We start from the raw sequence: 15,588 nt of genomic DNA, 5'->3' as shown, positions 1-15,588 counted from the left end.
CATGATATACGAATGCAAAAATGGTAACCTGGCTTAGAAACCTCGCAGGTAATAACTGTGGAAGTGCTTAATGAACACTAAGCTGCGAGGCGGCTCTGTCCCAGTGTGGGGATGTAATGCCAATAAGAAGAAGAAGCAGCCTATTCTTATGTTCTTTTGTTATATCAAAATCAACGAACTGAATTTCACCCCAGACCCACAGAATAAAATCGAAATCAGCAATACGCAAAAAGATGATGCATCGTTTTCACTTGATGGCCGGCACTAACTGTCCCTATTGAATAGAGAAAATCGTCTTCTTTCCATCAAATTGACTAAAGTGAGCAAAGGCGAAGCCTTTCTTTACACTTGGATTTGTTTTTTTCTGTTCGGTAAAGTAGCATAGGCAGTTCAAAGGCAATAGTATCAGCATGTTGAAGAACAATTTTATAAACCGATGCACATTGATGGAGCGACTATAAGTTAAAATGGTCAGGAGCAAAAACGTGTTATTTACTTTTTATGTCGAATTCGAGTTTAAATATGCAAAATATTTTTCAGATTTATCGCTTTCCGGTTGATGATAATTAAGAAAAATGTAATAAAATGCAAACATTGTATTGTCTTACTCAAGATTTTTTTTATGTATACAGGTTATCCGACTTCGTCAGTAGATGGGAATAACCAGCGCGGGGGGGAAACATACATTTTCAGTGCAAAACGTAAACAAACGAGCATAAATTCCATACAAAAATCCAAGATGGCTGAGTTGGGGCAATAAGTCGGATACCTGTACATAAAAAAAAATCTTGGTCTTACTCTCATTCAATTTGCACGAAGCGATGGAACTACGGAATACCTTTGCAACTTCATTTTAAATTCGACCTATCTGAGTAAACATTTATTCGTACGATGCTTTAGGATGAAATATTTCCGTATAACAATTAAATATATTTTTTTAGCAACAACTACAGGTCTACTGCCCCTTTAATTTTTACGATCCAGAACTTCTATAATGCTTTTTCTCAGATTGCGCGGAGATTCGATCCGACCCTAATCGGCCCCAGATATAGGAGTACATGTAGTTTCGTGTAATCTAATGTTGTTCAAAATTTCATTTCCTGAAGCTGCCTATGCTCAAATTCTACCAATGGTCCCGCCTCAAGAACGTCATCGCCCTGTGATAAGAAGTGCCTCATCGCTTTTCGCAAATGTATTTATGTGTCCATTTTGTGCTTACTTCCTTCGATATGCCGCGTACAATCAGTGTCCCTACACCAAGCTAGTCAGAATCGGGCTTCCGCCTGGGTGAAGGAAGACGACGTCGACGACGTTTCCGGTCGAAGGCGGCTCAATTCAATTTATTTTAACAAGTGCCCTATTATAAGAAGATTTTTCCTGTCGTGTAAAAAAAGAATCATTGCGACGTTTGTTTCCAGGGAGCTTCTACAGGAAGCAGAAACATTGAATTCCATGATTTTTTATTACCTTACATCCTTTGTGCGTGGTTCAAAAGTTATCCATGATTCTTACCTGAAAACAGAGAAAAAGATGTTGATTACGTGTTTTAAAGATTCGACTTCTAAGTGCTTAATCGATTTGAAAGAGGAAAGTTCTAAAATTTATTAAGCCTTTTCATACACTTCGGAAGTTCACTCCATCTTGGAGCATCACATATTGCAGGAAAACAAAGGTCTTCTGAAACAAACTCAATTTTCGGCTAAAGCCTCGTTGAAAGCAGCACTGTTTTATAGACTTGGCAAGTACCCTACCTGCCTATCGGCAGACTATTTTGGTTCAACTTTAGCGAGGGAAAACCTCCAAGATGACGACAACAATGAAGCCGAAAACCGGTGGTGATGATGCTCATAGACAAGAGAAAAGAAAACTCATCGTGTCGAGGAACTTTTTCAATTTGAATCCTTTATGAGAGGATAATGGCGCTGAAATTGGAATCTATATAAGATTTATTCGTCTATTCTGGCGAGCGCACATAACCAGCCAATTCTTGTACTAGTGGGATGAGACTTTGCTGTTGTGTGAATGGTGATAGCTACGAGATGAGATACGGATTGGCGAAAATTAAGTCTTCAGATTAGATATAAGAGGTGAAATGATGGGAATGACGTTGACTTTAATTTCATGCCATGATGTACAACAATCTCCGGTGAGGTTTCCTGTTAGCCTTGTGAGCAAAGGCGTATGATTACCAATCAGGAGATGGCGAGTTCGATTCTCGGTCTGGCCCAGGATGTTTTCGGGTGAGAAACTTTGTCCTTGCCACACAAGATACATATCCATGCATTTGGCAGGCAAAGAAAAGCTTTAATTAATAATTGTGGCAATGCTAATAGGACACTAAGTTGAAAAGCAGGCCAAGTTCCAGTTGAAATGTAGAGCCATTGAAGAAGAAGAAGATGTACAATAACAATAGAACGAAAACTTATTCTCGAACCAAGAGATATCCATTGGAGTTACTTAATGAGGGCAGGAAATAATGAGACCTCCCCAAACCCAGTTTTGCATCCCCCAGAAAAACTTTAATGTGTAAGATACACTGGGGGAAATGGAAAAGGATATTTGAAAGTTCAAGTTTACATTATTGTAAAACCAGTTTAAATGATTTATATGTAATCAATCATTATGGGGTATCAAAAACAGTTAATTCCACACCAACTGTGCGGTAAATCATACCATTTTGGTCGCTTGAAATTTATGAAAATAGATTTGAAACTTGGGAGTTGTTTTAACTTGACCTTCAATTGTGATGAGTAGAGACATATATTTTTATTATTCTTTGTTTATAGATTAAGTTCAACACCGAGACATATAATTGAAATCAAAACGGTAATTGCTCTGAATGTCTTTTTTTAAATAATTTCATTGGATTAACGGAATAGGTCTCCAAGGAATTCTTGTAATAGCTAGTGGAGGGCTGGTTTTGCCTTCTCGGACACTAAGTGTACGTAAAATATATATGTTCGCCCCAAAAATGAACTTTTCATAGGAAAAATGGGACTTACAGGGTTATAGACTAATCGACTCAGTTTAACGAATTGTAATGATTGTAACCGTCGGTTCCATTATTAACTTGTGGCTCCTCCACAATTCCAAAATACTCCAATCACCCAAAACAATATACGCCTCAATCAAAACAAATATCCCATCCGAATGAGATAGTTGGCACTCACGCAGTGACTTGGTGTGTGAGCTGAGCCTGTCTCACTCTCACGGCGATCTGTCATGCTAGAGTGACAGCTCATATTCGTGCGGTGTGAACCGGCCTTTATCAGCCAATGATGGTTCCAGCCCACAGGTGGAGCGTTAATAGCGCAAATACAGGCTGCGGAAATGCGAAAAGCATAAATTTATTTACCTTAGATTCTGGGTTTCCTATAACATAGGAAATAAATCCCAGAATCGTTCTCTTTGGCTGGTGAATCTAGAACGGTCTAGAAGTGCGCGCGTGTGTTGCTTTTTATTAAATAGAGGTTAGAAAGTAAATCCTCATGGTGTAATTGTTTTAACTTGGTGTTTTTGTTTCTTTAATTAGGTGTTAGTCCGTTAGTAAAACGGCTAATTGTAGTACGTCGAATTAAAATTGTGTTAGTAAAAGTTATCATTGTAAAAAGTATGTACAGTGTTAGTAAGCGTTGAAATTGTCCTAAAAATAATTGTATATTACAGTCCGATTGTTAAAAGTTAATTGTTCAAACACAAACATCGACAAACAAGAAGAAACTATAAGAAAAAGGTAAAAATTAATTGTAATAATGTGAAAATTGTGGAATCTTTGTTAGTGACGTCACAGGGGTCTAATGTGTGGTTAGGTCCGAGGCAAGGGCCTTTTTCTTTTATTTTGGGCTTTTTCCCAGCAAACGGCCGGAGAAAGCGACGACGAGCCACCTCTAGCGACGCACCAACTCCAATGCCAGCCATAAGACGCCATTGTTGATGGCATCCCACGGTTCGAACGCCTATGAACCCCCTCACCCGGCGACAAGCTCCCCTGCAACCATCCGCCATAGCGAAAGCGGCATATTCGCCTTTGGACTCCGCACCATCTCGCCCGGTTGCTACCAGTAATCGGCGACTGCGGCAATCCGCCTTGGATTCTGGCGCAGATACCCAACACCAGTTCGGCATTCGCTGTCGAATCGAACCTGCATCAATCGGAACCAGAGGTTCCCTACTACAAGACTACCAACCACAAAACCGCAAGTATAAACCCCCTGAAAATGACGTCAATAAATAGGCCTTAGTTTGTAAACAGTTCCACAGTGGTAGCTTATTTAAAGAGCATAGCCCTGAGGTAAAGCTTTTCCACCACTTTGTTCTTTTCCGCTTTGTCGAGCTCAAACGGAGCTATCAGGCCTCGCCTTTCTGGAATTCTCCCCCAACGTAAAACTGTTATTATGCTTTCCGTATCAAACAGCCGACCTATTAGCGAAACATTGGTGGGTAAGTATACCAAAAAAAGGTCCTGCACAATAGGTCTGTCCTCAGCTGGAGATTTGAGAGACAAGTCAGTTCCAAAACGACCCCGAGATCCTCAATCCCTGAGCTGGCGAGTTACAAAATGGCGCCCAACTAAAAATGAATGAATCTTTCATCTCCCGGAGGGGACGAAAAAAATAGTTCCTTATTTTTAAAGCTAGCTTCGTTCTCCTAACGAAGACTCTAGTTCGTACTATCGAAAGCCAAAACTGGATTATCAAATTCCTTACCTGGTTTAATCAGTCTCTAGAATAACAAATTTTGAATAGGAAACGCGAGAACAAATTTTAGGAAATATTTCAATTGCGTTATAAATGTTTTAGTTGTTATATTAATGTTTACTTTAGTTCATTTCGATTTATTTCATCACCGCGTAGAATAACAAATTTCAGCACTTCTTGTTCAATGATCCGTAGAAAAACAGTCGAGAAACACTGGCGCAGTGTAGCGCATAAATTAGTAACAAATTTTCAATTCCACCATTCCGGTGATCCCAATGACAAGCGGATTCTGCGAAAATTCTTTCTGGAACCAGTAGCGGAAACCCCAAAAAAAAAAATCCTATTCAATTTCGAGCCGCAAAAACTCTTAGTGAAAGATCGAAAAACAATTCATTATTCCGATAATGTCTTATGAATTCGGCGGCACCACCACTCATTCACTCTTAGGAAAAATCTTTCCAACAAAAGAGAAACAAACAAACAAAATCATCGTTTATTACATGAATCAATTTTCTCCTGTTAATTTACAGCGAGAGTTATGAATGATTCACTTTTGCTCGGGTCATGACCATGGCCTGAGAGTACACTTCACTTTTTCGAAGCCGACATCCAGATTCCATTCGGAGGAACAGATGATGTCCGGTGATAGCATCCTCGATCGGGACCAGCTCGAAGCAGTCAGCTGACGATTCCCACAGCATCGCAGGAAACATTCGGTGAACGATCCAAATAGCGATACTGAAACCGAAACTGATGATGAATATTTCTTCACATCAGTCGTTTAATCAATTAATTACTCACCATTCAGTTGTCCGGACGCGGATGGCGTTGAATGGAATGAGACTAAAAACGGAAGCAAATAAGTTCAATTCACTGTCGGCACTATTTTGTTTACAAATTATTACCCTTACCAGGTTCATCACATAATTGCCTCCGTCTGAGGAAGTTCTCTTCCCCGCCGATTCCACGACAGTACAAGTGAAAAACGACCGGAAAATGAACCACGAATCGATGATCCGTATACAACCCGGGAACTTTCTACGGCAGGACACAATTTTGTGTCATTTTACGCGGACGAACCGAACCGAAAATTATCCGCGATCGCGAAAGGGTAAATATTGATCACGGTTTCGCGAACCGATGATCGTGTCGAAACGTAAACAATGACGAGTAGCCGACGATTTTGACATTTTTGAATGGAATAGGGAGTACCTTGGTGAGTGCTTTGCTTCTTCGCACTGACGAAGAAGGTGAACAAGCGTAATCTCCGAAAAGGTCCTATTCACAAATTGATGAAATATGAAAATCATTAAAATCTTTGATTTTACTTGGTACAAAAATGAAAGTTCTTTCATTTTTCAGGAGGGACGACGGGGTATTGTAACCGTCGGTTCCATTATTAACTTGTGGCTCCTCCACAATTCCAAAATACTCCAATCACCCAAAACAATATACGCCTCAATCAAAACAAATATCCCATCCGAATGAGATAGTTGGCACTCACGCAGTGACTTGGTGTGTGAGCTGAGCCTGTCTCACTCTCACGGCGATCTGTCATGCTAGAGTGACAGCTCATATTCGTGCGGTGTGAACCGGCCTTTATCAGCCAATGATGGTTCCAGCCCACAGGTGGAGCGTTAATAGCGCAAATACAGGCTGCGGAAATGCGAAAAGCATAAATTTATTTACCTTAGATTCTGGGTTTCCTATAAATAGGAAATAAATCCCAGAATCGTTCTCTTTTGGCTGGTGAATCTAGAACGGTCTAGAAGTGCGCGCGTGTGTAGCTTTTTATTAAATAGAGGTTAGAAAGTAAATCCTCATGTGGTGTAATTGTTTTATCTTGGTGTTTTGGTTTCTTTAATTAGGTGTTAGTCCGTTAGTAAAAACGGCTAATTGTAGTACGTCGAATTAAAATTGTGTTAGTAGAAGTTATGATTGTAAAAAGTATGTACAGTGTTAGTAAGCGTTGAAATTGTCCTAAAATAATTGTATATTACAGTCCGATTGTTAAAAGTTAATTGTTCAAACACAAACATCGACAAACAAGAAGAAACTATAAGAAAAGGTAAAAATTAATTGTAATATTGTGAAAATTGTGGAACAAGTGTTAGAGACATCACAGGGGTCAAATATGTGGTTAGGTCTGAGACAAAAGCCTTTTCTTCTATTTTAGGCTTTTACCCAGCAAACAGCGGTGAAAGCGATGACGAGCCACCTCTAGCGACGCACCAACTCCAATGCCAGCCATAAGACGCCATTGTTGATGGCATCCCACGGTTCGAACGCCTATGAACCCCCTCACCCGGCGACAAGCTCCCCTGCAACCATCCGCCATAGCGAAAGCGGCATATTCGCCTTTGGACTCCGCACCATCTCGCCCGGTTGCTACCAGTAATCGGCGACTGCGGCAATCCGCCTTGGATTCTGGCGCAGATACCCAACACCAGTTCGGCATTCGCTGTCGAATCGAACCTGCATCAATCGGAACCAGAGGTTCCCTACTACAAGACTACCAACCACAAAACCGCAAGTATAAACCCCCTGAAAATGACGTCAATAAATAGGCCTTAGTTTGTAAACAGTTCCACAGTGGTAGCTTATTTAAAGAGCATAGCCCTGAGGTAAAGCTTTTCCACCACTTTGTTCTTTTCCGCTTTGTCGAGCTCAAACGGAGCTATCAGGCCTCGCCTTTCTGGAATTCTCCCCCAACCTAAAACTGTTATTATGCTTTTCGTATCAAACAGCCGACCTATCAGCGAAACATCGGTGGGAAAGTGTACCAAAAAAGTTCCTGCACAGTAGACGCGTCCTCTGCTGGAGATTTGAGAGACAAGTCAGCTTCAAACGACCCCAAAATCCCCAATCCCTGAGCTGGCGAATTACATGATGTCTGTGGATGCGTGTTTGTATCTATGAATGTACGCAAAACACGTACAAAATTATTATCTATTTTTAAGCACTTGTCCCTAACCATTTTGTTCGCAAAAAAATTGTATTCAACGGCGAAACTTGTTATAAATATAAATGAATGTGAATTATGGAATATATTTACCTATCAGTGCTATTTTTATCTTCCTTATACTTTTTTTGAATATGTAAAACATGTGAAAGACATTAATACCGACAGGTGGATTAATCGGGCGCACTTATTATAATCATTTTTGTGAAGTCAACTTTTCTGAAGAACCCATATTATTTGACGTTTTGAACTATTCAATTTGGGCAGCGAGGCGGTGGACGATGTATTGGAGATCTAGCACTAATTCGAATAGCGACACCCGGACTAGCGACACTTTTAACTTCCGACACTTTTTGTAACATTTAAAAAGGGTCCTGTGCACATGGCTACGTGAATATTAACATAAAAGATTTCGAATATTTTTATCAAACAATATACAAGTATTTTAGTCTTTATTACTCTTGGATGATTATATGTAATGAAGCAATGAAGTTTGCTCAGACCTATCGAGCTGTACTGTGACGTAAAAATCAATTTGGTTTCCAATCTTTTCTGATGTTATGCTGGAATCATGCAGAATGGTTGCCAGAAAAGAATTATTTTAACTGTCGGAGGTAAGAAGTGCTGCTAGTTTTTCTGCTTTCCACTAAGGGCATGATCTTTGAGTTCTGTGCCGTTATGCTTCTGTTGTCAAATTTGATTTTTTCCCTATTGCACAATGTGCATTAAGCTTTCGTTATTACTTTGATTGTTTTTCGGGTCATTTGGCATAAAGTCATTTGTCATAACGAGATTTGGCATAAGGTCATTTGGTATAAAGGCCATTTGGCATAATTGCGAACAGCGTCAAAAGTGAGGGTCATTTGGCATAACTGACATTTGGCATATTTTTTTTGTATTCATCAAATTAGTTGCTTAACTAAGTGGTGCTGGAAAAAAACCGAAATGATGAATATAACACCGGTCGATAATAATATTAAAGAGACATAATCATTTCGTAGATAGCTTGCATTAGCCAAGTATAAAGCAATGATAATTCACAGACAAACAGACATAACACATTGAACATTCACTCATGAAATTCATCGTCGTACAAACACTAACGAAATCTGTAGCTTCCACTTGGTTGGGCAAATCACGAACCAGATGGCGTTAGTGAGCAAACGTCAAACTCCATTTAATTCCACCAATTATTTCGATATCTTTGCAGATACGTATTTCGACCACAACTGTGTGGTCGTCTTCAGTGTCTCGTACTTGACTCGACTTGCGAAATACGTATCTGCAAAGATATCGAAATAATTGGTGGAATTAAATGGAGTTACTTAACTCGTCTTAGACGGTTGAATACATTCCACTAAAAGAGCTTATTTTTTTTTTTGAATATTTGCTATCCCTCCATTAGATTCATGGTTTGCCCAGTGAAAAGTAATGTTTATTAACCAAGGCAGTGGTGGATGTGATTCTTTAAAGGTAGGCGTTTGGTGGGAATATGTCAATAGTGGGAGTGATCTCTTCTTCAAAAGTAGGCACTTTCCCGGATGAAGGCAATGGTGGATGTGATTCATTCTTTAAATTTAGGCTCTTGCCTGGATTAAGGCAATCATGGATGTGATCCCTTCTTTAAAAGTAGGCACTTACCCGGATTAAGGCAATGGTGGATGTGATCCCTTCTTGAAAAGTGCGCGTTTTCCCGGATTGAGACAATTTCGAATGTGATCCTTTCTTTCAAAATAGACGTTTACCCGCAATGTGGCAATGGTGGATGTGATTTCTTCTTTAAAAGTAGGCCTTTGTCCTAATTAATGCAATAGTGGATGTGATCCTTTCTTTTGAAATAGGCGCTCGCCCGCGTGAAGCAATGATAAATGTGATCTTTTTGCCTTTCTCGTACAACAAAGTTGTACCAGAAGGCTATCCAGCTTTCCACGCTCGGTAATGGCGGCTTGTCGGTGTGCAAAAATCAATCGATCGCTGTACTGTTTGACACTAGCTGGAGGAAAACGCACTGCCGAAAAGGCCTTTTTCCCCTTCCCCTTATCCAGGAACGCCAGTGCGCTTTCCTCCAGCTAGTGTCAAACAGCTCGTCAAACAGTACAGTGACCAATTGATTTTTACACACCGATAAGCCGCCATTACCGAGCGTGGAAAGCTGGATAATTTCGCTACAAAAGTGTGTATGTGTGTAGCCCATATATTTTTTTAAACGCGTTTCATATAGAAGGACTTGACAGATTCGAGTGCAACTGGTTTTATTCGACGGAGCAAATTTTCTAGTTGGACACTATTGTTTTTGTTTTTCAATAAATCAAGCCGTGTGGATTATATTTTAATTTTTTAATCAACAAAAATACAAATGCACACATTGAATCATTAATCATTTTTGCCGTGCGCAACCCATTACTTTCAAAAAAAAGTAATTTTTAAGCAACGCACCAGAATTGCACCAAATGTCTCATTCGGCCAAATGACCTTTTCGGCTCAGATGTCCTATTCGGTAAAATGACTTATTCGGCCGAATGACCTATTTGGCCAAATGTTCTTATTTGCCAAATGTCCTATTCGGCCAAATGTCCTACTCGGGCAAATGTCCTATTCGGGCAAATGTCCTATTCGGCCAAATGTCCTCTTTGTCCAAATGTCCTACTCGGTCAAATGTCCTATTCGGCCGGTTCCATAACAAACGCCTGAATGATATCAACCCAAATTCAATTCGCCCGAATGACAAACGCCCGAATAGACCAGATGCCCGAAAAGACCAAACACCCGAAAAGACCACCTGCCCGAATCGACATGTGCCCGAATGTACCATTTGCCCGAATGGACCATTGGCCCGAATGATCAAATTCCTGAACCAATCGTTAAGCCACGTAGAGTTGTTCTTCGATTGGCATCATGCAAAATGTGAATAATTACTTATTTATATTTTATCTCAATTTGCATACGTCCAGAATAAAGCACATGGGAATTCGGTTCCTTCTTCAATGACACATACCTACACATACCGTCACTAAAGAACTGCCTAAGCTATAAGGAAAGTAGAATTATGCTCTCATGCCAATCGGCATTATGCAGATAAAGATCAACCTAGATCAAAAGGCCTTGTCCTAATAGTATCTTTTACTTTGGATACTCATTCTGAACCTTGTAGGTACATGTTGCAAAAAAGATAATTGAGGGGGTCAAACGCAAAGGGGTGTATGTGACAAAAACTTAGATTTGAGAAAAACGGTTGCAAAAATTTTCAATTTTTTCTCGTCCCATTTGTATGGAAGTTAAAAAAAATAGGGAGAAAGACGGCTTTGGCAGGTTTTGTTCTACTATTGGCAGGGGGGTTTTTGTCGACCAAATTTTATGAAATTTGGCCACAATATTCTTTGATATGCAAAGAATGTTTAGGCCAAATATGAGCATAATCACGAATAAAAAAACCCCCGACAATAATAGAACAAAACCTGCCAAAGCCGTCATTCCCCCTACCAACTTTCCGTGAATTTTCACATTTGTAACAAATAACGTACAAACGGTATCAATATATTGCCCCAATGCTCGAAAACCAGTGCATTTACCGCTACAGTCAGCTCAAACTTGACAAGAAAAAAGTGAAGAAGGCGGAATTTCGACGGAATTTCGAGATTTCGGAAAAAAAAATATCCTTGGATTTTCTGCATTCTGCTGTTGACTATGGATTTTGATTGGACGAAAGAAAGAGCTCTTGCATCAGGATTAAGATTTCGCCCTTGTTTCATAATCATGAGGGTTCTAGAAAACGGAAAAAAGTTTGCTTAGGACATATTGGAGATTCGTGAAATCCCAAGATTTTCAAGGCATTCTAGGACATGGCAGCTGCGTCAGTTGTCAGGCACGTGCACTACATTCTGGAGGTTCCAAGGACAAATTATTATTACGGAGTTGCTGATCAAGCATCAAGCATTTAACGTCAGTCCTGAAGAATAAAATTTCGATAGAGCGGAATGACTTATCGTTCAAGCTACAGACATGGTGAGTCCGTTCCATAATTATTTGATATAAAATTGATTTCACTAAATACGTGATAGGATCAAAGATGTATATCATTGATGCAAACCATTGATATACATGTTAAGTCTTGGAAGTATAAGCACATTGCATTTATCCATTTGATATCTGAGTGTAATTATGCGGGGCTTGCTGTGTTGAAAATTACCTCAAGATGTGGTCTGAAGCTTCTTGTTATAGGGTTTTTGGATGCACAGTAGAGCTATCACCTTCTATCTCCAGGACTAAAAATGTTTTCATCTATGGATATAAAAATATCCACAAATAGCTGAAAACATGTTTCTTCCATAAAAGCACTGCAAGACAGTGGGATATAGATTGGAAACACATACACACAGTCAGCTCAAATTTGACAAAAATTGCACTAACACTCCTCTGCTTCTAACCCTCTCAATTGGGACAACACTTCCAATGCTTTAAAGTGAAAGGTTTTATTCTAGATTTCCATTCCTTCAATTATGGGCTGCTCTTTCGAGTTTTGCATATTAATATGTAGGTTTGTGCTCCACCTGATTATAATTAACTCTAGAATTTTCCATAGGGTGTTTTCTGCGAGTCAAACATTTTCATCATTATTGGCAAGTGTTACAATTGCATTCTGAGGTTTAGCCTTCTCAAAAACATAGGCTGTTCTTTGGAGTTATTAAGTTAAATGAACATTTTCATCAAGATTTTTTCATGTTTTTTAGTTGGTTCTTTCGACCTTGTGTCCCAGTATTTCTTGTAATTTTGATTTCTTGTCCCTTCCGTTCTTTCTGCCTTTTGTCCTATCGACCTTTGAATACAGGATCGATATCTTTTTTAAAGCATGCATTTTCCCAGATTACGCTAAGAGAATATGACTCCTTCCGTATTAATCATTATGCTTAAATGAAGGAATTATTATATCACTCTTGTTTTTTTCGTGATTTAAGGGAAGGATCCATATACTTTTGTTCCTTAATCCGAGCAAATGCAAAATATGAAGAAAAAAACAGGCTGTAGTATATTTTTTTATTATGCCAAGCAACTTCATGGATCATTGAACTTCAGTGGGAAATTCTTCTAAAAAGATTCTGTCGGCTGTATTACTAATTTTGACCAATGGTCCATTTGGGCGTGTGATACATTCGGGCGTTTGTCCTATTTGACCAAATGACCTGTTCGGCCAAATGACCTTTTCGGTCAAATGACCTTTTCGGTCAAATGTCCTATTCGGCCAAATGATCTATTCGGCGAAATGACCTATTCGGCTAAATGACCTATTCGGCCAAATGACCTATTCGGCCAAGTGTCCTATTCGGCCAAATGACCTTTTTGACCAAATGAGCTATTAGGCCAAATATTTGAATCGGTCAAATGACCTATTCGGTCAAATGTCCTATTCTGCCAAACTTCTTATTCGACAAATGACCTTTTTGGCTAAATGACTTTTTCGGTCAAATGTCCTAGTCGACCAAATGTCCTATTCGACAAATGACCTATTCGGCCATAGGTCCTATTCGGCCAAATGACCTATTCGACCAAATGACCTTTTCGGTCAAATTACTTATTCGGCCAAATGACCTATTCGACCAAATGACGTTTTCGGCCAAATGACCTTTTCGGCCAAATGACCTTTTCGGCCAAATGACCTTTTCGGCCAAATGACCAATTCGGTCAACTGATATTTTCGGATAAATGACCTAATCGGCCGAATGACCTATTTGGCCAAATGTCATATTCGGCCAAATGACCTTTTCGGCCGAATGACATTTTCAGCCAAAGGGGAAGTGTCGTTTGGCCGAAAGCCTATCAATAGTGAGCAATCGTGAACAAGGTTAATAATAGCATGCACTGCCAGTGCTCATCTGGTTACTGGAAATATATTTCCGAATCAAATGAAACTATACTATATATGCTAAGTCCTTTGGATTTTTTCACACTTTGTTAACTAAATGTATGTTCAAGCATACATAAAATATCCATACAAATCATAATTTTATCACCTCTAAGGTTAGCGCACCACATCTCAGGAGAATTCCTCGATTAAAATAATACGACCTCCGTTCTGAAAAATCTGCTTATTGGCATCACACCAAGATTCACACCAAATATTCTCTCTGCAAACAAACCACCAGAGTTTCCCTTCCCCAAATCATCTCAATCGCACTCGACAACCATTAACCACCGGTGGCATCGCCAACCAAACGGATAAAATCACACCCAGGTCTCTTTTCCGGCCACCACGCACCGTTGCCGTCATCGTTTTCATTCGCCCTTGTCTGCCGGAAGGAGCTACCAAGAAGTTGTGTGCGAGTGTGCCTGCCGAACCCATGGGGGCGTCTGTGTCTAGCCTCATAAAAGAAGCAGCCAAGATAAAGGACTCTTCTCCGTTCGTTGTTCCCCGTGGCCGCATTACCTTGTAGTTGCGGCACCATATTTCGTCGTCCCTGTTGGTTGATTGGTTGGTAGGACGGTGCTGCGGCGGAATGGGTCCGTGTGGCCCCAGTAGCGGCAGTGTATTAGCTTAATAGAGCATCTCAAGACGGTAAATCACATCGGTACACACAACACGGCGGCATCGACGGCAGGCAGACAAGCACAGAGCAGAGCGCCAAACAATTTCCGAAGCGTTTGCTTAGAGGAAAGCGACAGAGTGTGTTGTAGACTGGTTCGATGATGTGTTTCTATTGGTTTTCCTTAGCTGCAACCTCCAATTTTGATTTTGACGGTTTGTGTTTATCGATTTACAGTTCTCCAGTTAAATTTTTAAGATAAAGCGCCAACGGTTGAGCACTAAGCGCCTTACCACCAATGAGCTTGTTTACGAATAGGAGAAAATCATCAGAATGATACGTCGAAATCAACTTATCGAAGCCAAGTGCCATAATATTGATTCCTTCGCCAATTAGAAAAATCATCACCTTGTAGAAGCTTTCAGGGTAATTCAAGAAAATGTGAGATTGCATTCGTTGCCTTTATAATTGAATAATTTTATCCAGAAACCGTATACTCGCATAATATATAAGCATTTTGCTCACTCAACCAGTCTACCATAGAGCAACTAGATTGTTGGTGGAGTAATCGGGAAGGAGCATCTTTTTTGCCGTGTCTCAATGAGTTAGTGCTCCTTCTTCGGCAGCTGCTAAGCGCCGCTAGTTGTTGGGACTAGCGAGGTGGAAAATGGGTCTTGCTCGTGTGTATAAACCGACATACAATACGAACGAATGTCTGTGCACGCCATAGAAATACCACACCACCGCTGTGTTGCAGCTCGCTACAGTAGAAGCGGTAGCCGGATGTCGAATAAGTCTCTGTTAACCGATCCGTTTACCAGCGATGATGGTAATGGAGCGAAGCAGCCACTACAATGCCCGTCATCGTTGGTTCTTGCGATGCGGGCATATTTTTAGAAAAATAAATTTGAAAGATGAACTTTGAATATCATTTCTGGGTAAAGTTTTAACGAAAACGAAACAAATATCTTTTTTGATTTACCGCAGTATTTTCATCGTGAACACTCAATGAACTGCTCGTAATCCAATACTTTTTTCAACTCATAATCAATTATGTCTCAATATTTTGAAGAGAGAATGTTTGTTTTCAATCCAAATAAAACGCCTCTACAACTTGTTGAGTGTTGAACTGAAACCGTTTGGCTTCAAATGTATTAACATACAGTGTAACGTATTGCGATGCGATACATTTACGAGAAAATTAGTAATTCTCAAGAAGCTGAACCAGCAAACCAAAGAAGACATCACAAAATAGAAAGCAAGCATGTGTGCTAAAGGGGTTCAAGCTACATTCGAACTAGACATTCAAATGTGAAAAACGTCGAAAATATCACGAAACCTGCATAGTGATATCAGAGCACGGTCCACTAGTCCGTTGCTTTACTTCTAATTGAAAGCACAGACACCGTAACGA

General features: G+C 39.9%; 1 protein-coding gene and 3 long non-coding RNA genes across 6 annotated transcripts in view; 1 reads left to right on the top strand and 3 right to left on the bottom strand.

Moving 5' to 3' along the window:
* LOC134211072 (cell adhesion molecule Dscam2) overlaps positions 1 to 15,588 on the bottom strand; it is a 531,807-nt gene that overhangs the window by 434,562 nt on the left and 81,657 nt on the right. The gene's annotated exons all lie outside the window — the stretch shown is intronic.
* Positions 896 to 1,754, bottom strand: LOC134211074 (uncharacterized). Its single transcript, XR_009978919.1, has 3 exons — positions 1,621 to 1,754; positions 1,468 to 1,512; positions 896 to 1,377 (listed from the first exon to the last, which is right to left on the bottom strand). It is a non-coding gene; the product is annotated as an uncharacterized LOC134211074 (long non-coding RNA).
* On the bottom strand, positions 5,148 to 5,876 carry LOC134215361 (uncharacterized). Its single transcript, XR_009980125.1, has 3 exons — positions 5,609 to 5,876; positions 5,499 to 5,540; positions 5,148 to 5,435 (listed from the first exon to the last, which is right to left on the bottom strand). It is a non-coding gene; the product is annotated as an uncharacterized LOC134215361 (long non-coding RNA).
* LOC134215362 (uncharacterized) lies at positions 6,067 to 6,764 on the top strand. The gene is made up of 3 exons (XR_009980126.1): positions 6,067 to 6,501; positions 6,566 to 6,644; positions 6,700 to 6,764. It is a non-coding gene; the product is annotated as an uncharacterized LOC134215362 (long non-coding RNA).

This window comes from Armigeres subalbatus, chromosome 2 (assembly GCF_024139115.2).
Source record: "Armigeres subalbatus isolate Guangzhou_Male chromosome 2, GZ_Asu_2, whole genome shotgun sequence".
NCBI lineage: Eukaryota > Metazoa > Arthropoda > Insecta > Diptera > Culicidae > Armigeres > Armigeres subalbatus.
Note: the sequence above shows the minus strand (reverse complement) of the source record. Positions and strands in the feature narration are given on the sequence as shown.